A 23,971-nucleotide genomic window follows, 5' to 3' on the forward strand; every position below is an offset into this window, starting at 1 on the left:
CTACTCTTAAAAAGGAGTAAAATGGTGCACACAGAATGATGAAGTTTGTGGCAAAATGTTAAAACAAATTACTGACCAAAATATATAGGAGTTTATGTGTTTTTTATGCAACTTTTCTGTCAATGTGCTGTCATTTCAAAAGAAAAAAAAATAAAGAGAGAAAAGGCTTACTTGGAAGACAAGTTTATTAAGAGCCATTCTAAGTATCCTAAAGGCTAAGTTCATTGGGTATTTAGCAAAGCCAACATGTAGAAAGGAACTGGAGCCCATGAAAGAGTATGATTAATTTGTAAGTAGTTCAGTATGATAATTTGTATGTTAGTGTGGAAAATTTAGAATATAGACTTTCAAATGTCTATACAGAAACTAGCTTAGATATTCTTAAGCTGAAAATTTAAGAAATATTTTGCAAATTATTGGATGAAGTTTATGCCAGAATCATAATTTATATACCAAAAAATATAGAAAATCTCAAATTCTAAATATCTGATTTTTTTCCTGCTTGACAACCTGTAATTATTACAGAACTCTATTTAAAAGACATATGTTGGGGCTGGAGATGTGGCTCAAGGAGTAGCGTGCTCGCCTGGCATGCCTGTGGCCCGGGTTCCATCCTCAGCACCACATACAAACAAAGATGTTGTGTCCGCTGAATACTAAAAATAAATATTAAAAGTATTTTCTCTCTCTCTCTCTCTCTCTCTCTCTCTCTCTCTCTCTCTCTCTGTCTCTCTCTCTCTCTCTCTCTCTCAAAAAAAAGACATATGTAACCATTTGGGTGGGCTTAAGCTAAGTAGACAGTAAAAATTTAGTATCATTGTAGCCCTAGAATCCAATAAAGATTAAATAAGCTAACACATAAGAGTTATGTTGAACATTAGAGGCAATTTAGAAATTGCTGTCAACAAAAACAGAATAAAATGTTTTAACCATTTCTAAAATCAATATCCATCTTTATTAAGAACATTTTAAAGTGGAGCTGAGAAGAAACATCAGAAATTTTCAAGCAGCAAAGTAAGTGTTTATGCTAGTAAATTTCACCTTTAAAAGTACAGAATAAGCAAGTGTTATATTTTTGGAAATTTTATATGGTAATTTCACCTGTTTTTCCTGATACTTTAATGTTTTATTTCTTAGTCTAGAGATTAAGATATTACTTCAAATGATAGTCACTTAAATTATTTTTATTGCTAATCTCTTAATAGCAAAACTTCTACAGGTAAGTGCCTCTGTGTTTCATACATAGAATAATTATTAGGAGATGAATTAAAGTTAATGGACCAAGTTCTCAAATAATATTTCACCATTTCCTTACTGAGAATAAAAAATATCCCCGGATGCTTTTGAGATATTGATTGAAATATGGGGAAAATATAAACTTTGCACACATTTTCGAGACACTTAAAATCATTAAATAGATTTAAGTTTTATTTTTTTCTGAAAGAAGTGATAATAATTTGTTACATTTGTTCTTGCATAAACATACCTTTATATAATTTTATATGATATTTATGCATTATTCTTCTTTGAATTTTTCTGTCAAAAGAGCTGAAATATAGAAGCATAGTCCAATATAATTTATTTAGAAAAATAATCTTTCTTTCTTTCTGAGAGGGAGATACAAGAGAAGTTTTGGAAAATGAAATAAAACCGGAGATTTGCAGACTAACAAACAGATTTTTAACTAAGATTTCTCAGGATTATAACATAGAATATTTATTTTCATGGTTTCTTGATACTGAGTATACTAGTTTTATTTTTTCTTATAAAAATTTTAGGAGAATCCTTTATGGACTCTGTATGCAGAAAAGTTTCTGAAGATTTGAAGTGGTAAAGGTTTTCTACTTTATTTCATTGTAAAACAAAAATATGTATTTTTTTGAAATTGCTGAAACTCAAGTATGTTATCCTTAAAAGAATATAAAATCATTTGTAGGAGTTTATCCTGTTTCATGCAGTCACAGTTACTAATAAATAAAAGTAACATAGTTTTCTTGTTTTAGATATTTTAAATTATTTTTGTAAATCTAAAAGATGTTTAAATGATATTCAGTTTTTTTACTGTTTGTTTTGCTAATAATAATTTACATGTATAGTATTTGTAGAAAGAGGCTTGGTTTAAGGGATAATAAAGTAAACAGAGTAGTGTAAAATAACTCTTTTATTAAATGTATTTAAACTGTATTTAAAGATTTAAATGCTTGATGATACTTTCTCTAGTAACAAAAAATTGAGGAAGAATTAAACAATGCAGTTTTAACTTATCTTTTTGGATATAATTAGCAATTGGAAGCATGTGGTGAGGAGCCAGAAGACAGAGAAGATTTGAACCAAGCTGTTACTTCTCTCATGGATCTTCAACGTAGAATGGACATAATGTAAAAACTGCATTCATCTAGACACCAATCTTCTTAATTCCAAACTGATGAAACAAAGAATATTTCTTCATGCTTCATTGTATTTGGTGCTTGGTTTTCTCAAAAAATTTAAATTATAATGAAAGTTGCAATATTAAAAGTGGTGCTTTTCTTTCAATTTTCTGTTTGTTTTACTTTTTATTAGCTCTTTCACAGCTCATACACCCAAAGTGTGTTTAATTATTTTTATAATCAATACAAGAGTTTAAGTTTCTTTGTAATTTTACTACTTAGGGTAATAAGAATTTTGAAATATAGAGTCTGTAGTAGTTCTTTTCACAGCAATGAAACAGGGCATATATGTATTAGTGACAAAGTTAAAAGAACATAAATTTTGTTTATAAAATTTAGTATTTTGTTATTTTTTCTTTTAAAAGTCTGTGGATTATACCGATGGTTTTATTTATACTGATAACTTGTTCTGTGCCACTGAATAAAACCATTAGCCCAATATAATATTTTTGCAACTTGATTTGAAAAATTGCCCTTGAGGAAATTAGGAATTGGGATTGTGCAATTATTGATTAAACTTAAATTCATCTTTTTTTTTTTACATTAGGGATCCAGTTTGCCCTTTTTATAATCATCAATTAATTAGAAAGAACTGGACCAACAGAAAAATGTTAGAAATTGGGAAAAATAGATGGATGGATAAGCAAAGATACTGCACAGTGCTGCAATGAATTCATAATGGAAGGACAAATAACTAGAATTAGTGCTAAGAAGAAAGACATTCTTTTTCCTTTGATGGCTTAATGATCAGAAGTAAACTTAATCATGGCCAGACCAGCTTCCAGGTTATAGTAGTGCAGATTATAGATTAAAAGAAAAGTTTTCTTTTATGTGGAGAGTAGAAATCTGTGATAAGGAAGATACTTGTGGGGCAGACATGCCTTTGCACTAGTACCCCCAAATGACAACAGTATCATATTTGCTGCTAAGTCTGAAGAAGAGAAAAATAATTGGATGGCATCCCTTGTTTCTCTAAATTAAAGATCATGTAGCTGAAGGCAATTTTTTTGTAGTTCTATAGTATGCAGTACTGTAGAAAAGGCTTTATAGAATTTGTATGTTCTATAAAATGATAGGAAACTGGAATCTTCAGTTGATTAGTTTTCTCTGTTGTATTCATTTTTTTTTATTTATGTATCAACAAATTCCTTTCCTTTTGGTTTTCTTCTTAGATTTGAAATTCCAGATCCAGAACCTACTGAAACAGACAAATTGGCAATAGAGAAAAGTGAACAGCCATTCAGTGTTGGACTTCGAAATAAATATGTCCAACCAGGACAACTTAGGTTTTAATTGAATATTACATTTTCTATGCGCCATTAAATGTTCAGTTTATAGTAAACACAAACGTTGTTAGCTCTTCATTTAAATGTAAGTATTAGTGTTAACTTTGTGATCATTAAATTTCCAAATCTCTTTATCTATGAAACTATTTTAAATAAATTCTCTGAAGAAATGTAGCATGCTATTTACATTAGCTCTCTCAGGCATGTGATATGTTTACAAATCAAAGTGTGTTATGGTAAGAAAAACTGAAATGGGAAATGGAGGGGCAGCGCGGGGGATAAAGGAAAAAGAAAAGCAGCCAGTCCGGGGGAGTGTATCTGAGAAAACTCGGTCCTCCGCTGTTTCCTTCCACCTCTTTCCCATAGAACTAATGAAAGAGAAAGCCGGAATTCTAAATTAAGAAGGGTCCTACATAGAGCCTGGAGACCCAGTCACTTCCCTTCCCTTCCTCCCCAAGTGGGCTGTCCAGGGCGACAGGGTGAAGGGCCAGGGGTTCTGGTCCCACGGACAGTGAGGTGCTAAGGGGCTGGTGAAGGCCCGTGGGATCCCGACCCCTTGGATGGGCAGTGGCCCTGCCTTCCTTGGCTCCAACTCTCCACAAGCACCAGCTGCTTTCAGGCGCAGGGATGCGGTGGAAGCCCGCAGTGGCGGCGGAGACTCCTACGGGTCAAATTCTCAGCCGCCCGCGTCTCTGGCCATGCTGGAGGCCAACCGGGGTGGAGAGGCTCGGCCTCGCGCGGTGGCGCCATGTGGGGAAAAGTTTGCAGGAGCGCTGTGGGGCCTCGCGTGGCTGGACGCCCGCTCCCTCTGTGGCACCTGGTTACACCCCGGCCCCAGCGCCCCGCGGCGTCGCCGCCCCAGCATCCTCCTGCGACCCCAAGGGTCGCTCGGTGGAAACGCCCTGGGGCTCCTAGGGCGGGTCCAGGAGCAAGTGTCCCGGGAAAGGCGCATGGTGCGCGTGGAGGGTCGGGGGTTGCTGGCGGGGCGCTCTGCATGGCCACCCCCAAGCTCGGCCTCTGCCGCTTGTCCCCCTTGCCCCCTGCCACTGGCCTCCCGCCCCCCCAGCCCGCGTGGCGCCCCACTACCTCCAGTGCGCAGGCCCGGCAGCCTCAATGTGCAGGCCCTGGGCTCAGGAACGCTGCCGGCCCCCAGCTGCCCAAGTGATGCTGATGGCCGCTGCCCGGCCTGGCCCGGCCACCTCTAGCTGCGCGACTTGGACCTCTTGCGGCCTGGCTGTGAGTTTCCTGCGTGAGCAGCGTTGGGGGCGTTCGCCCGCAGGAGGGCGGGCGAAGTTCCGTGTCCCCACTTTGCCGCGACCTTTGAGGGCCCGCCGGAGGGTGCAGGCGGCAAGCGTCTGCGCGGGGCAGAGGGACGCCTGTAGTGGTAGAAGGGCTCCATGTCAATTTTTTTGTGTGGCCGCGGTCCGAGCTTGTGGCGCGCGGGCGGCAGCGCGGGGACCCCCGGTGTCAGAGCCATGGATGACCCGGCTCCGGGCCATGGACTCCGCAAAAAGCTGCGGTCGTGGTCGCAGCAAGACCGGGAGAGGCGCTCCCGGGGCGGTCTGGGGACCGGCGCGGCGGGCGGCGGGGCCCGCTGGACTCGCCTCCATCAGCGCTGTCTGTCGGTCTGTGTGGCCCACCGGGGCTCCCGCGGGTGGAGCACCAGCGGAGGACTCCTGGAGCCCTGCCCGCCTGTGGGTCTCCGCCTGCCTCGCCTTCCTTAGCACCCCTTTCACGCATCCCTCCACAGCAGATGGGCAGAGAGAAAGGGGTGCGGGGACCACAATGCGCCCCCCTCCGCGGAGAGCGCTGCCCCTGCCCCTGCCTCTGCGCCCTCCCCAATCATGGCTTCTTGGCTGGTGAAGTCTCTGCTGGGTTTGGGGCGCCTGTGGACTGTTCCGGGTGCTTCTCTGGAGCCGGTGTCCGCGTGTGTCTAGCACACACCTTTTCTGGTGTCCAGGGGCAGAGACCGAGGGGTTTCATGGTTTCTTTGCCAGCCCCCCCACCCAGCATTTTTTTTTAATTGAAGCTGGGGAAGGAGGCGTTTTCTCTTGTTTGGGAGAAAGGAGGGAGGAGGGGAGAGAAGAGGAAAGGATGGAATATCTTTCTGTATTCCGTGTGGAGCTCTGTTACAGCAAGGGTTAATTATAATATTATCTGTACACCTACACATGCCTCTGTGTGTGTACATGAGCAATTTAGTTGAAGGACAGAAAAAGGTACACTAGAGGACTGGTAGGAGGAAAGAATAAAATTCTAGCTGGTTGCTGAAGGGCTTGTCACAATTGTACCTCTCCTTTTCCTTTCCCTTTTTTGGTGTGTGTGTGTGTGTGTGTGCGCGCGCGTGCTTTTCCTAAGTGATTTGCTGTGTGTGTGTGTGTGTGTGTGTGTGTGTGTATGTGTGTATGTGAATGCGTATGTGTGTCTTTATTCCTTAGGCACCTGCAGGCAGCTTTGGTTTTCAAATGCACATTTTACCTGCAGGTTAAGAGGCTTGGCCTGGTGGTGGTGGTGGTGGTGGTGGTGGTGTTCCAAAGATGGTACTAAAGGCGGGGTCTGTCTAGGGTTCAGGGGAAACTGCATTTACCTGGACAGATCTAATTTGATGCTAGGATTGAGCATTGGCCTCTATGAATTTTAACTGCCCCCCCTATTTCCCTGTCCCTTCCCCCAGTGTTCCTACCACACACACCCCGGATGCTTTGAGACAGCCTCCTCTATAGTGCCAATTGATTTTCTTCGCCCTTTTGTTTTGATCATTCATCCTATAGTTCTAGGATACTTATTTGTCATGCATAAAAGCCTTGTTACAGTGAACTCAAACAAGCCATTGACATTTAAAATTAAATTGTAACTGGTATTGTCAATAGCTAAAGTGGTCATTGATAGTGCATTCCTAATTACATTGGGAGAATATCCTAACTGGGTATATTCTGCCAAATCAAGTTGGAAACATTTGCTCTTTATCAGCAAGTTCATTTTGACGTGCAGAAAGTTTGGGGATCCACTGATCCCTCACCATTTTCAAAATACTGGGTTTAGGGAGACATGGAGACTAGTGATATTTTGCTGAGGTTCCTTGCATCAGATACAGTTCTGGTCTCCTCTGTGTAATGTGCCAGGAAGGGAGGCTTTCCCTTTTAAATGGATGGACCTACATATTTATAGTGGAGTCAAGTTTATTGCAGGGCATTGGTTAGATTAGTTCATGGGTGTTAGCCTCATTCATAGATCCTTCCTTTCCCCTCTCTTTCCTCTTCCTAAACCTTTCCACCCACTTCTTTTCTCCTTCCCTTTTTCTCCATGTATATGGGTATGTGTGTGCCAGGGAGTACTTACTCAATAGTAGGCTCTTTTCCTATGGTTTTATGCAAATTAATTTCTTATCATAACCCCAGGAGACAGATATTCTAAGAGATGAAGAAACTGAGGCACTGTGATTCATCTGCTTTAGTGAGAGTGGGGGTAGGTGTCCCTGATACCAGCAGTTCTTCTTCAGGCTGATGTTGCTTGTGCTCTCAGGGTAAACATTTAAGCCTGTGTATGTCTCTGGATGAGCTGAGTTCCCCTGGAGGCCTTACAAGTAGCAATTTAGTTGGCAGGGCAATTAAGTATGCTAGGTGCACTACACTAAGCCCCTGGAGGGAGAGAAGAAATGGAATCTAGTCTTTGCTTGGGTTATACACGCTTATTGGTTTGTGGCAGGCATGATTGACGCCAGAATCAAAATGACTTAAAGCAGTTTCCCCTGAGAAATACTATTTTAACATTTTATTTTCTCTTGATGCCCCAGGTCTCTTGTGAATAGGATTTAGTTGTGATTCAGCTGCTGCTGTTCTTCTGGTAATCATTGTGGAAGAGAGAGATGAGGGATGCTATTAATGGCTTCTCATTTTGCTTTCTTCTAATCAGATATCCTGTAGTTACTGAGCATACTATACATTCTTTCTTGTCCCTAGGTGGTTTTCTTAAATATACTGGACTTTTAGCTTTCTAAGATAGAATGTTTTATTTAGGTTCAGGACTAGGGGTGTTGGTTGGATGGGTGGAGGTTTCTAAAAAGCATTGAGAAGAATATATAAATTCAGTTTTTCAGATGGGGTGGGAACTGCATTCTACCACTTTGACCTTCTTTGCTTCCTTGCCTAGAAAATCTTATCTTCATAATATCTTTCAGATATTAAAATAAACTATTTCCTAGGCAGCTACATGCAAATTCTCTCCCCTATGTAGTTTTAATTACAATGAAATCATACATTTAAATAACCACTTCTATTACTGAAAACTGAAATTTGATTCACTTTGAATCCAGGTAACTGCCTCTTATGGTAGGAATGCCCCTCTTTAGAGTCATTTTATATCCGCATAGTGACACTGCCAAGTTCTTGTTAGGGGTACACACATCTGGAATTAAGGGTATGACTGGTATGGTGAATCTTGGGTATAGAACTTTGTACTCTGCTTTAGGGACAGACAGTATAGTCCAACCAGAAAATAAAAGAGTTTGTAAAACAAAACAACTGCCCAAAGCACTCGAACCAAATTTGACTCTTACTTCTGTCCCACTGTTTCTTGATGTGTTTTAAAGCCTGTCCCCCCTCCCCCTTCAATCTTTCATCCATATCTTCCATTTCAACAAATGTTATTAACAATAATGCAATTCCAATACACTTGAAAATAAGCATTTGACTTGAAACAATTGAATCTCCGAGGCTTTTACTGTAATTTCTGTGTTAATTATTTGAATATTTTTTGACGTTGTATATGTGGTCTATTTTGAGTGAATGGGATGCTGTGGGGGTATGGGATGCTGTGGGAGTATGGAATGGTGGCTGTTGTGTCTGGGTAATATGTGTGTATGGAAGAAGGGTTGAATGTGCTGTTTGAAGGATCAGAAATAGGCAGGTTGGCTTTAGTCCCTTTGTGGCATAACCAGCTAATGAAGGCAAGGACTGCTGAACTTCCACTTATCTTCATGGTTAAGAAGACTTTAAACAAAGTTCAAAACTATCTTTAGTGGGTCAGCGAGATGGGAGTGAAGTTAGAGCACTTGTGGCTTAGAACAATCCAAAATAGGCCAAAGATACAACTGGCTACCTTATTGGTCTGACAGAGGTGTAGCTGCTTCTGCTTGCCTCCTTTAGGAATGGGAATTGTGCCAGGCTCCAGCTAGATGAGACCACCTGCTTCTTCATTGTTCAGTGGAAATGATTGGCTGTAGGTTTTCATCAGAACACTGTGAAATATCTATTGTCTTTACTCATTTTTTATGTTCCTTCTGAGTCATGCAGTATATGATAAGACCAGTGAAATCCTTAACCATTAGCCTGTTACTTTTCTTGTTTCTCTAGAAAATGAGAAGAAGCTTGTTTCCTTTAAACTGAGGAAATTCCATGAGATACCATGGCCTTGCAGCAAATAGTGTAATGACAGAAGAAAATAATAATAATCAGGGAAAGCTAAAACAAATGTAAATAAAGCAACCCTCTCCCTCAATCAAAACCTACAAACAAAAATACAAAACTAGAAGAAATATCTATTGAAATAAGGAAAAAATGCTGCCCCTTCTTCTGATACTGTAGTTACCGAGGACAATCTGGCACCAAGTATTTCTCTGGTCCTTCTAGTATGATGCCAATTAAGAGCTCATGGCTGGTTTTTGCTACTAGAAAGTGGACCCTTTGTTAAGGTTATAGAAACCAGGAATATTCTTCATTCCTTCCAGAAGACTCTTTGGTTCATGAGGCTACTGATATTGCTGAGAAAGGTAACTTCTAGCTACTGAATGTGTCACCTTATTCACACTAGTTTTTTTATATTTTTATTGGTTAGATATGATTTGTCCCATTTTCTTTTTCTTTTTTTATGATGGGAATTAAACCCAAGACCTTAAGCATGCTAGGCAAGTGCTCTATCTCTGTGCTTCAATCCTAGTCTACACTATAGGTCTTTTAATGGGCATATAATTTTCCAAGAATTAGATAGTCTTCTCTTGGCATCCTTGGGAGATTTGTTAGAGGACTCTCCTAACCCTACAAATACCAAATCCATGGATGCTAAATTTTTTTTTTGAATAAAATGATACAGTACTGGAATATAACCTACATAATCTCTGGATTACTTGTAGCATCTAGTACAATGTAAATGCTGTATAAATAATTGTTTTCTCTTTAGGAAATAATGACAAGGAAAAGAGTCTGCACATTTTCAGTACTTATGCAACTTCTTTTTTCTAATATTCTCAGTCTGTGGTTGCTTGAAGTTGAGGATACAGAACCAGCTGAGATGGAGGGCCAACTGTATTCACCTTTTGTACTCATTATGAGCAATTATATTCCTTCTGAATACTCAGTTTCCAAACATCCTCCATAATCCTCCAATCTGGTGCTTTGCAAGTACTTGGGACTCCAACCAACCTCTTATCCACTAAATTGGTATAGATTGTATTTCTGGTCATTGTTGTTGCATTAAAAATTAACTCATAACCATGTTATTATAATCATGAACTCTGTAGATCAAGAATTCAAGTGGAACACACTGTGGATGGATTCTCTCTGCTCTATGAAGTCTGAAGCCTCAGTTCAGAAGTCTCAATGCCTAGGGATGACTCTGATTGTGGGCTGGAACCATCTGAGGGCCTCTTTACCACATGTTCAGAATGTAGATTGGGCTGATTTAAAGATGAATACCTATGTTCCCTCCCTTGGTAATCACACACCATGACAGCCAGAGAGTAGTAGGATTTCATTCTAGGTAACCACAGGCTATAATTGGCTGCTTTATTTTTGCATGTTAGGATCAGTTAGATCTATATTTCATCCATAAAATGATGAGGAATTGAAATTATTTAACCTCAATAAGGTCAGACAGGAACCCTGATTCTTCCAGTTTCTCAGAGGCTCTATTTTGCAACTTATTTGTGCTAATATTTTCAGCATAAATCAAAGTGTTGATTTAAAGAAAAACTGAATTTTGTCTTAATAACCAGAAAAGGATGCCTTTGAAAGACTATAGGTTCAGAGAGTATAGAGAACAAAAGAACCAAGCTCAAGAATTGGACTAGATGAGAAACTGGGAAGCAGAAATTGTATCTAAATTCAAATCTCAGAAATAGCCTGATAGGTCATTGCCACTAGAAGTAACACCTCTGGATCCTCATTGCTGCTGCTGGCATGAACACCTAGCATTTCTGTTGGCTACTTGCCTGACTGGCCTTGGGGCCTAGAGAACAAGCCCAAGTTGCTTGTAATTACATCACTTACTATGGATCCAACATTCCTGCACAGACATGCTGTCCTCAAACCTAAGTGACTTATCTGCATCTTATCTCTTCGGATGAAGGAAGGAGATAAGTATTCTTTCCAGTTCTCTAGAGGGAAGGGGAACCTTCACTCACTGCATTTACTCAACAGAATTCCTCCCAAATATAAAATAGCTTAGATTGTGCACATATAAAAGTAAATATCCATTGAACATACTCAGTCTGATTTTTTAATAACAAAAATTATTGAGTGAGTGAAACACAGTAAGATTTAGTCCAAACAGCTGCTTTAATAAAAAGAGTCCCAAGATTCTAGTCCATGTGCACTTAACCTTGGATAAATCACTAACTTCTCTAGTTCTCCTTTTATTTATGAAATGAGAGTAGGACCACTGATGTCTAGACTTCATAATAACGTCAACTTTCTCCTCCTTCCTTATAAAAAACATTATTGTCAGATTTATTTGCAGAGATTCATCAACATGGTGGAGTCATATGCCTAGGACTTGGCAGTACCCACTACATGGTTAAAGAACTCTTTATGAACTAAGTTGGCTAGATTTTCTGAAGTTCCAATGGATTGTTTCATGTGAGTGTACAAGCAGGTATAACTACAAATTATTAAAAACAGTTAAATTTCATTGTTTTGCATCTAATTTTCCAATGTGGAAGCAAAAATCTGAAATTTTTTTCTTAGTCTTATTTAACTTCCTCAACTCTAACAAGCCTGACTCTCTTGAGATAGCCAAGAGACAAGAATAACAAACTCAGGATCCACCAACTTCCCAAAATAGTGTGCATCTTTGGTACAGAAATCCATTCATGTGAAACTTAGTTTCAAGGTTCTCTATGAGGAAATTTGGGGACTTTCCATTTAATTCACCTCATCTGAGTCATTGGTTCAGTGGCCAGGATGTTACCACTAAGGATGATCCAAATATTTCCAGCCAAAACAAGATCTTTTCATTCTCCTTTGGGAAAGACCACAATATTCGTAGAGGAAAAGGTGATATCACTCCAGAGTTTTGGATATCTTTTCCTTTCACAGTGTATCTGTCATGGAGATACTCAAGAGAAATGTTTACAGGGAATCCTCTGGATCCATCTTTTGGTGACCAATACTGAACCAAGATAAAATCTTCAGAGATTTCATGTGCAATAGCTCCCATCTATGTGAATGACACAGAACTTTCAAAACAGAATAATGTCTTGTGAATTCAGAGATGCAGGTTCGCCTTTTAGGCAAAGATATTTGCCAAAACTTGCAGATTTTGCTATTCCATTGGCTGTAGAATGGATCCAAATTTCTAAATAGGATTATGACAGAGAAATAATAGATTTGAACTAAGCACTGAGAAATGGCTGTTCATATAGCAACATGATGTTAAGGGACTTTTGGTTTTTACTTTCCCTGCCTGAGTCATGTCTGTTCTAAAGGGAAAGTTCTAGTGAAAGTACTTGGTGTGACCATGGGTGTGCTCTAGTCTGTTTAAACTAATATCAGATCCAAACAGGATTTTATTTCATGAAGCTTAGAGTCAGACTGAAAATGACTATCTTGCTGAGGGACTGGCTCCATGGTCACAGAGCAGGAATATGCATTCAGAAGTTCCTTTTAATCAACTACACTAACCCCAAATAATGGCAGCCAATAGTGGTTGTATTTTGTCACACAAACACAACTGGAGATTATTGGATAATTCACAATTTACTATAGATAGATGATTGGTGAATTTCATTAGTAAGAGTTATTTGAGAATTTTTAGTTCTTTTTCATAACACCAAGTTCTTCTTTAATTTAAATAAAATATTAGTTAATGTAAAGTCTGACTTTTTGCATTAACTTTTTATACATATGGTTCTGTTTACCTATGATGTATATATTGTGCATTGCCTGATTTCCAATGTTTTATGAATATGTAGACAAAACAAAAGCTTTTGTGCTCTTTGTATTTTTCTATGGTTAAACAGAATTATAGATTGCATTGAATTATGTGAACATAACAGATTTTCTGAAAGAACTATTTTAGTGGCCTATATTTGGCAGCCTCAAGATCAAGTTAACATAATAAAGTTGGAAAAAAATACACGTCATTTTGGAGGGTTCCATTTTGTCAACCTCCATGGAACATTCTATCAGCTCTAACAATAACAGTCATTTAAAAAATCGCCTGTTACTCTGTGTTCCTTTCTATGCTCTCTGAGGTTTTTATTTCAAATTATATATTCAAATCAACCTTGTTGTATCCCTTAAAAAAGACCATTCCAGAGAAGCATACATGTTTGATCACCTATCTAAAACATGAGATGCAGGCACTGTTTTGAGAAGTTCATCTTAGTCTTCAAAGTTTTCAACTGATCACTGAATCATATGCTAGCCCCTTAATATTTGTCTACTCATCACATCTTTCCTTCCATATTGCTTCAACTTAGTTCAGGCCTTCAGCCTGTTTCACTTAGATTACTGAAATATCTTTTCAAATTCTTCCTTCACATCTGAGCCATTCTATTCTTCACAAAATAAAGATTACATCATTACTTCCCATCGCCTTCCAGAGCCCAGTTCTCTTATTTCACAGCTGTGCAACTTTGGCAAATTTTAGAACAGTGCAGAGCCCATAGTAAGTGCTAGAAATGTGTCACATAGTAACTCTTACTATTTAGAAGGATGTCCACATCCCTTTACAGAGAGCTCAGCACAGTCCCTAATCTTGGTTTAAACCCTCATCATTCTCCATACCATTCCCTTCCCAGTACCAGCAAAGGTCTGCTGTTCCCTTACTGAACTACCTTTAGTTATATTGAGCCTTGCATTCTTTCTTTCTTTCTTTTTTTTTTTTTTTTAATTAATTTTTATTGTAGGTTGTTCAAAACATTACATAGTTTTTGATATATCATAATTCACACTTTGATTCAAGTGGGATATGAACTCCCATTTTTACCCCATATACAGATTGCAGAATCACATCAGTTGCACATTGATTTACATATTGCCATTCTGGAGTCTGTTGTATTCTGCTGCCTTTCCCATCCTCCGCTATCCCCCCTCCCCCCTCCCCTCCCCTCTTCTCTCTCTACCCCCTCTACTGTAATTCATTTCTCCCCCTTATATTTTCCCTCCTTTCCCCTCACTTCCTCTTGTATGTAATTTTGTATACCCCTGAGGGTCTCCTTCCATTTACATGCAATTTCCCTTCTCTCTCCCTTTCCCTCCCACCTCTCATCCCTGTTTAATGTTAATCTTCTTCTCATGCTCTTCTTCCCTACTCTGTTCTTAGTAACTCTCCTTATATCAAAGAAGACATTTGGCATTTGTTTTTAAGGGATTGGCTAGCTTCACTTAGCATAATCTGCTCTAATGCCATCCATTTCCCTCCAAATTCTATGATTTTGTCATTTCTTAATGCAGAGTAATACTCCATTGTGTATAAATGCCACATTTTTTTTATCCATTCGTCTATTGAAGGGCATCTAGGTTGGTTCCACAGTCTTGCTATTGTGAATTGTGCTGCTATGAACATGGATGTAGCAGTGTCCCTATAGTGTGCTCTTTTTAGGTCTTTAGGGAATAGACCGAGTAGTGGAATAGCTGGATCAAATGGTGGTTCCATTCCGAGCTTTCCAAGAAATCTCCATACTGCTTTCCAAATTGGCCGCACCAATTTGCAGTCCCACCAGCAATGTACAAGAGTACCCTTTTCTCCACATCCTCGCCAGCACTTGTTGCTGTTTGACTTCCTAATGGCTGCCAATCTTACTGGAGTGAGATGGTATCTTAGGGTGGTTTTGATTTGCATTTCTCTGACTGCTAGAGATGGTGAGCATTTTTTCATATACTTGTTGATTGATTGTATGTCCTCCTCTGAGAAATTTCTGTTCAGGTCCTTGGCCCATTTGTTGATTGGGTTATTCGTTATCTCATTGTCTAATTTTTTTAGTTCTTTGTATATTCTGGATATTAGGGCTCTGTCTGAAGTGTGAGGAGTAAAGATTTGTTCCCAGGACGTAGGCTCCCTATTCACCTCTCTTATTGTTTCTTTTGCTGAGAAAAAACTTTTTAGTTTTAGTAAGTCCCATTTGTTGATTCTAGTTATTAACTGTTGTGCTATGGGTGTCCTATTGAGGAATTTGGAGCCCGACCCCACAGTATGTAGATCATAGCCAACTTTTTCTTCTATCAGACGCCATGTCTCTGATTTGATATCAAGTTCCTTGATCCACTTTGAGTTAACTTTTGTGCATGGCGAGAGAAAGGGATTCAGTTTCATTTTGTTGCATATGGATTTCCAGTTTTCCCAACACCATTTGTTGAAGATGCTATCCTTCTTCCATTTCATGCTTTTAGCCCCTTTATCAAATATAAGATAGTTGTAGTTTTGTGGATTGGTTTCTGTGTCCTCTATTCTGTACCATTGGTCCACCTGCCTGTTTTGGTACCAGTACCATGCTGTTTTTGTTACTATTGCTCTGTAGTATAGTTTGAAGTCTGGTATAGCTATGCCGCCTGATTCACATTTCCTGCTTAGAATTGTTTTTGCTATTCTGGGTCTTTTATTTTTCCATATGAATTTCATGATTGCTTTCTCTATTTCTACAAGGAATGCCGTTGGGATTTTGATTGGCATTGCATTAAACCTATAGAGAACTTTTGGTAATATCGCCATTTTGATGATGTTACTTCTACCTATCCATGAACAGGGTATATTTTTCCATCTTCTAAGATCTTCTTCTATTTCTCTCTTTAGGGTTCTGTAGTTTTCATTGTATAAGTCTTTCACCTCTTTTGTTAGGTTGATTCCCAAGTATTTTATTTTCTTTGAGGATATTGTGAATGGGGTGGTTGTCCTCATTTCCATTTCAGAGGATTTGTTGCTGATATACAGGAATGCCTTTGATTTATGCGTGTTGATCTTATAGCCTGCCACTTTGCTGAATTCATTTATTAGCTCTAATAGTTTCTTTGTAGACCCTTTTGGGTCTGCTAGGTATAGAATCATGTCATCTGCAAATAGTGATAATTTGAGTTCTTCTTTTCCTATTTTTATGCCTTTAATTTCTTTCGTCTGTCTAATTGCTCTGGCCAGTGATTCGAGAACTATGTTGAACAGAAGTGGTGAGAGAGGGCATCCCTGTCTTGTTCCAGATTTTAGAGGGAACGCCTTCAGTTTTTCTCCATTCAGAATGATGCTAGCCTGAGGCTTAGCATAGATTGCTTTTACAATGTTGAGGTATGTTCCTGTTATCCCTAGTTTTTCTAGAGTTTTGAACATAAAGGGATGCTGTACTTTGTCGAATGCTTTTTCCGCATCTATCGAGATGACCATATGGTTCTTATTTTTAAGCCTGTTGATGTGGTGAATAACATTTATTGATTTCCGTATATTGAACCATTTGTTTCCATTTTGTCTCTTTTACTTGTTGAACATATATGAAATTCTTGGCATAAACTGACATCTTGTAAGGAGGCACAAAAATAAATAAATGGCTCTGATCTAGAGGAACTCAAGAGTTTAGTGTAAAAGACAGCCATCCAAAGCTTTGAAAACATTGTCATTTGCAGACTCTCTCAAACTTCTGTGAATAAGAACCACCTGGGGATCTCCTGAAATTGCAGGCTGTGATTCAGTCAGTTTGGAGTAAGTAATCCCTGTGTTTGTGCCCCACTGCTACTGAGATTTCTCACAAGTTTCCAGTTTATAAGTATGGGGATCAGTATTTGAGAAGCAATTGCAGTAAGACATAAACTGTACAGAAGAAAAGAACTCAATCTGAAAGTCTCCACTAAGGAAGTAGAATGAATGAGAAATATGGTGAAGTAGAAATATAAGTAGAAATATGGTGAGGTGGTAACAATAATTAATTATGGATAGAGAGACTATGAGTGTTTAATGGATATTTTGTATTTTATACCTTATGATTTTCTCAAAGATGATACTAGCAGTCATATACAAAAGTAAATGACTGTGTGTTCATATGTGTGTGTGTGTATGTACGTGCTGTGTACAGTTCCACTCTCATAAGCACTTTGCTGGGTTTACGCTAACTCAGAACAAGCCTATGAGGTGAAAACCATTGTTTCCATTCTCCTTTGACCTATAAGAAAACTGAGGCACAGAAAGTTGGACCTGCCCAAAATCCCATGGTTATATAGGAGCAGAACCAGAAACCCAACCTCAGCAATCCCCATCCAGGGCCTCTGCTTTTAACAAAGTCAGGGAACTGAGATAGCAAGTAGCATGGAGAGCAGAACACAGAGTTTTAGGGCAGGGAATAAACTTATTCAGGTTCCAAGAAGAGGGAATGGCCTTCCAGGAGGGACAGGCACAGTTATGAGGATGCCTGGGGCTAGGCGTCAAGGTCACAGGCAAGTATGATACTAGACAAAAAGAGACAGAGGTCAGTTTATGGATTTGGGAGACAATGACCTCACTTCTCCAGACAACAGAAGGCAAGGTCACTGGTAGGGAGGCTGAGATGGGGATAGGCAAGCAGCCAGGCCAGGCAGGAGCATGTGAGAACTGGTGGTCCCCAGGTGGCTGGTTGTGGGGGAGGGGCCATCCAGGACAGGAGGCAAGGGGAGACATGCAGACTGGGTGGCTCCGTGTCTCTGTCCTCCCTCCTATTTTACTGAAAACTCTATTGCTCTATGACAGACCGACTGGAGACCTGAGCAGGCTCACCTGGGGTGAGCTCAGGAAGCACAGATGGTGGCTCTGGGGCGGAGGGTCCCTCAGCAGGAAGCGAGGCATCATAGACCTTGCAAAACTGTCTCTGTCCCTACTGGACACAAGCTGAACAGTCACAGGCTCCTCCCCCGCCCCTCTTGAGAGGGAATGAGTGTGTGTGTGTGTGAGAGAGAGAGAGAGAGAGAGAGAGAGAGAGAGAGAGAGAGAGTCTGCACAGGGTGGATTGCTACTCTGCCAGGGTCCAGTTTGAGTTGTCACCTGCTGTGCCCTGGGGCTGGCTCTCCAGGATGCCCTCTGCAGTGGCACCTGCATGAAGCTCTCTGGCTCCCAGAGCTGGCAGCCCAGGAAGACTGATCACTCTGCAGAAGTTTCCAGCCATCCCCAAGAAGCCACGCCAACCCTCCAGCAAATCTCCCCCAGTCCGACAAGATGTCACCTAACTCCCAAGCTTCCACATCTGACCATGGAATGAAGTGACTGAACTCCACTCTGCCGCTGCTGCTCTGCTTCTGGGGGACTATGTCAGTTATTCTGAATCTCCAGACTAGACCAGATCTCTGCATCCCTCAAATGGCCTGTCTTCCTCTGTGACCACAGGAAAGCAAAGGGTGTTGTGCATAGGGGAAGACTGGGGTGTGGGTTCACAAGATTACTAGCAGCTCCTGGATGTTTGGGAGGGGGTCATGTCTGAGTAGAAGAAGGTGCCTGTTCCTGGGAAAATTTTTAGCCTCCTGGTTGTCCTGTCAGGGCTGTTCAAAGCCCTGTGTGAGCAATAATGCCTCTGAGCTGCTGCTGCTATTTGAGTATCTGCTTCTACGTCTTTATTTCTACCATTCACTCATTTGCTCATGTATTCATTCATGCAGTAAATATTCTATAAATCTTACATAAAGCTTTATAGCCACCAGTGGTATTTACTGAGTTGGGAGGTAGCAACTCCTTCACACTGGGATTTCTGGAGGCTGGAGGTGGGGAGGATTCCCGAATGGGAGGCTGGAAGTTCAGATGACCTTTAAGAGTGTACCTGACCTTGAGAGGTTAAACCTCTGTGATGCAAAGCAGATATCAAAGCAATAGGATGCTATCCCTGAAGCACTCTGTTTGGAAAGAGAAACAGTGTCATTTATTCCAGTCACAGAGTTTCCTCTGGGTTATGGTATTGCCAGTTAGGCAAGAGCTGGGTGGGACTCCCTTGCATGGGATGAGGTGTGGGGCTTCTGGATGGCAGAGAGAGGCTGGGGGACCCAAGCAGATTTTTGGGAGGAAGGGGTGCTTATGAAAAGCACAGAACATGGCTCAGTGGGTGAAAAGCTAAAAACCAGTTGTAGGATGATGATGGACGGGGAATAGGATTCAAATTACACTGACTTAATGGAACCAGGATTCAGGGGGGTGAGAGAGGGTGCATGGAGTGTGGGGGTGTGAGGGAGAAATAGGGATACCATGAACATCAGCCCGAAGGGGATGTTGGTGTTTGAGCACTTAGTCCACACCATCTTTTATGCAAAGACTTCTCTGTGCATCCCTTTTATCCAGATCTTACAGATAGGAATGTAACCCCCACTGTGATTGCCCCCCCAACAACCACCAAAAAAAAAAAAACCTGCCATTCCAGTCATGGAGGGGGTCAGAGTCCAGAGCTCTTTCTCTTTAAATACCTTTGTGGACATTGACTCTAATTACTGTCAATTATCTGGAACAATTTCCACTTTGGTTTCTGGTTACAAATTAATGAAACTATCATTGTGGGCTAATTATAAAGGATGCAAATTTGAGGCATGTTGCAGGAATACATCCTCTAGAGTCAGTGATATCTCATTTGCACTTCTTGCAGAGAGTCCAAGTATCTCTCCTTGTGTCTCTAAATGATGCAATTTCAGTATGCCTGGATTCCTAGTCTCATTAATAAGGGAAACATATTTCTTTTATTTAATGTATTTAGTTAAAAGGTAAAACAGATTATAACTGTGGAATTTTCAGCCATGATATTGAATGGAAGGAGTTAGTAATCTGTACATGGAGCACCCTGGATCCAGGTGAGCCCAGCTTTGGGATGGGCACCTATCCTTTCTCACCATCTCCAAAGGACCTCAATTTTGATAGTGGCTTAGCAATAGCAGTCACGGTGCCAGGAGTTATAGAAAGAAGGCAAGTTCTGGCTGAGATGCTCACACATATTGCACTTCTTGAGGAGCATTTTGCCACACTATAATTCAGAAACTAAAGACCTGAGTTTGAATCCCAGCTTTATCACTTTTCAAGTATGTGTATTTGGACAAATCAGCCAACTTCTCTGAGTGTGGCTTTTTATTTTACTTGTAATAGGTAGTAATGTCTCTTCTCCACACACCCTTGGGGGTGGGGTGAGTCCAAAGCTGCAGAAATGCCTTGTGAACCTGCAAGTGGCATAAACAAGCTGTTCTCAGGAAAACCTTCAGGGGTCAGCACCAAAGGAACCCTGGCCTCCTCTTTCTCTGCACTTACCTAGCCCTGCTTTCTAACTTCAAAAGAAAAACTCTTATACCTGTGCAATGATAGTTGTAAGCAATTGCAATTTATAATTCCTCTTCATTTTAACCAGCAAAACAAAAAACAAAACAAAAAAAAATCCAGTAGGTGGTGAGAGTGTGGGTGAGGTGATATGTAAGCATTGACATCCCCAGGTGAATTTGGAGGGCCTGGGACACTTGAGGTCCTTCAAGGTAGAGAGGATGAAAGAGGAGAAAGAAAGAGAAAGTTGGTCTGTGGTTGTCAGGTGTTCTAAAGACAACAGAGAACAGAGGGGAAGTGCCACCTGCTTCCCCAGGATGGTAAAGAAGGTTAGCCGCTGGTGGCTTAGCTCAGCTCTACTCAAGCTTCTCAGGTGCTTACCCAGAATCAGACTCAGGGAGGGACTTCCCAACATGGGGAATTGTTTAAAGCCTGGAAGGGAAGCCTGGGGGCACCTGGGCCTCCCTGGAAGCCTCTGAAACCACTGGGGTTAAATGAACATGATCAAGCTCGGCAGCAGGTGGGGATGAGTAGATGAGAACCCAGAGTTGTCTTTCTTCCTGTGTCCACTGTGTCCCTCTGGGGTCAAGTAACTCAGTTCTCTGCCCTGTTACCCAGCACATCCTTGGTCCTGGTAAAGGATGAAGTCATGGAGAGATAAATCATAAAAAACAAACAATCAGATTATGAGAGTAAATGTCTTCTGTAGTCTTGTCCTAAATTCCCTGGGCAGCCTTGGCTTTCCCCATCCACTCTCCCAGGGCCTCTTCCTCCCTGGTACTTTCCCAGGAGGCTCTGCCTACCTAGAACTCACAGGGCAAAAGGTGTCTGGGGAGCCGGGCCTGGGCTGGAGACTTGGGGAGAGACCCAGCCTTCACCCTGAAGAAGCCAGCTCACAGCAGGGATTTCCGCTCTTCTCCAGAAGCCTCTGCAGACCATGCCCCAGTTGTGGGGCCCCATGAGAGGCCCGGAAGCCTCAGCTAAAGCAATCCCAGGTGAGCACAGCTGACTTTGATTTTTATTTACCACTTTAACCACTGGGCAGTTCAGTGGTAGTGTGTCCATCCAGGCTGCTCCACCACCATTGCTGCCATCCATCTCCAGAACCTCATCATCTTTCCACACTACAAGTCCTAATCTCCCCTCTGCCCAGCCCTAGGCGACACCCATTCTATTTCCTGTTTCAGTGCATTTGGTGACTCCAGGTCCCTCGTGTAAGTGGGATTGTACAGTATCTGTCCTTTTGCGTCTGGCTTATTTCATCCATGTTGTAGCAGGTACCAGAATTATTCTTCTTAAAAGGCTGAGTGATATTCCATGGTATGCACGGTCCACGTTTTGTGTATCAATTCATCTGAGCTTGAGTGGCTTCCCTTTCCCAACAGTTGACCTGGGTTATTGCATTCTGTGTGGATGGAGTTTACATGATTTTTTTGTGAGCCCCCTTTCCCCATGAGATTGAGGGAGAACTTATACTTGAGGGAGAACTTATACAAGCACAGCAGGCATTGCTGCCTATAAAAGCAAGGGAACAAACAAACAAACAAACGCACTATTGTATTAAGTAACTGATGCATCTTATGGTTGAAAATTTGGGAAGTGTGGAAAAGTGTCAAAGACAAGTAAAATGGCTTCTAATCCCTGAGATTGCAGGTGATCTATAAGCACCTGGAGGAAACGGTTACAAGTGGAGAAAGCAGGACAGCAAGGAGAGTTTTCCCTAGGAAGAACCCGCCTATGCTTCTTTCTTTGCAGAGGGTCTGCTTGGAGGAAGGGGGACAGTCCCCTGTGAGGGCTAGAGACCCCCGGACCAAGCGGCTCTGCTCACCAGTGTCAGGGAAGCTGCCAATCCCAGGTGGGTGGGTGCTGCACAAGCCTTATGTGGCACTCAGGGGACCATTATTTGGTGAGTACATGAATCTGCACTCTCGTGGGAACCTGGGCAGCTGTGCCACTGCACCTGGTGTGTGGACAGAGAAAATCCTGAGAGGTCTGAGCCTGGGTCTGTTGTGGGAGGTAGGTTTCAAGAACCCCTGTCCCTCCCATGTGGGGACCCCTTCTCCAGAACAGCAACCTCTGGGAACCATTTGGGGGACTGGAAGGAACCAGTCACCTCTAAGAGAGGTAGAATGAAGCAGGAAACCCCAGGGTATCAGTGGGGTAGTGTGGCACCAGATGAGTAAGAGTGGCTGGTGGTAAGGGGCAGCATTCTCTCAAGGAACAGGGGACAAATGTAAATCTCACTTTATAGTGAGTCTCTGGGTTGAAACCTCCTGGGAAAACTGATGTGGGGAGGCCTTTTGACCCAAAATACACCCTGGAAGAGCCTGTTGCAATAAATAAGTCCCAGAAATTGCAGGACACTGACACTCTCCTCAAACCCTTCCCACACCCTCTCTTCCCCAGTTGGCACGAAGTGTCTCTGTGTGATGCCACTGGGCCTTGGTGCTTTGACAAGCCCAGTAGCAATGTGCCCAGCCCAGCCACTGCAGGGCCAGGAGCTTCCAGGAGCACAACCATCCTACTTGTTCCCTGCCCCTGTCCTGGAGGTAGGCAGGGCAGGAGAAGGATAAGCCAAAATCCCAGCAGAGCCTAGTGACTTGGCTAGGACCCAGAGCCACATTTGCAAGCTCCAGGCCAGTTCTCCTTTCCTGGCAAGAGGGCAGAAGCGAGCAGTGTGAAAATTTTGGGGAGAAGCAGAAGATCATGGGTGATGTGTGGACTCACTGCTGAGACGTTGGGACAAGGAGGCCTGAGAAGGAGAATGTGGCTTTGTGCCTCCGTTAATGGTTATTCCAATTCCGTCATGCACGAGGTGGCTTACATTTTTAAAGCACTCTCGTAGCCTTGTTCTTGTTTGTTTGTTTTTAGAAATTGTGTTTTAAATACACTTAACATAAAACTTACCATTACACCCATTACCACTATCTAGTTCTAGAACATTCTTACCATCCCCAAAGAAGACCCTGCTCCCACAGCTTGTGCAGAAAGCCAATGTTATGTCTGCACCCCATATGCAGAGTGTACCCAAGCAGAGGGCATCTTCTCTCCCAATAAAAACAGCTCTTTAAAAAAACTAATTTGAATGGGCCATTTTTTTTTTTTTTGGTGTACATGGACACAACAAAATGCCTTTATTTTTATGTGGTGCTGAGGATCGAACCTGGGTCCTGCCCATGCTGGGGGAGCACTCTACCGCTAAGCCACAATGCCAGCCCATGAATGGGCCCACTTTTAAAGGTAATACTTAACATGTTACCTTAGTAACAAGTTTAAAACCGCATAGGACATACAATAATATATACACCTAAGATACTGCATTCCCCAACTCTTGCTGCCATGACAAGTTGAGCAGTTCATCGTTCTTGATGCTGCCTCCATCTCATTGCTGTGTTCTGCACACACCACCGTCCTCATGGCCTGAGAGTGGCTGCTTCTTATTAATCCAGAAGGTGTGTATGTTTTAACGACAGCATTTTCAAGGTATACTTCACATAGCATAGAAGTGCCCCTTTAGAAATGCTCCCAGAATTGTGAAGTCATCACCACTGTGTATTTCCAGAACTTTTTTGTTACGCCAAAAGGAACCCCCCAGTGATGTTTAAGCAATCCCTCGCCACCCTCCCTTCCCAGATCCACTTCCTGGTTGTCCTTCTGTCTCTGTGGAGTTTCCTGTCCTCATCCTACAGGGGCTTCTGTGACTGGCCTCTTGGGGTCTGGGCTGTTTCGCAGCTTCCTCCGCGTGGTGGCCCCATGTTAGCACCTCATTTCTTGTTGTAGCTGAATCACATTGCATCACATCCATCCAACGGCTTTTTT

This window comes from Callospermophilus lateralis, unplaced genomic scaffold, assembly GCF_048772815.1.
Source record: "Callospermophilus lateralis isolate mCalLat2 unplaced genomic scaffold, mCalLat2.hap1 Scaffold_52, whole genome shotgun sequence".
NCBI lineage: Eukaryota > Metazoa > Chordata > Mammalia > Rodentia > Sciuridae > Callospermophilus > Callospermophilus lateralis.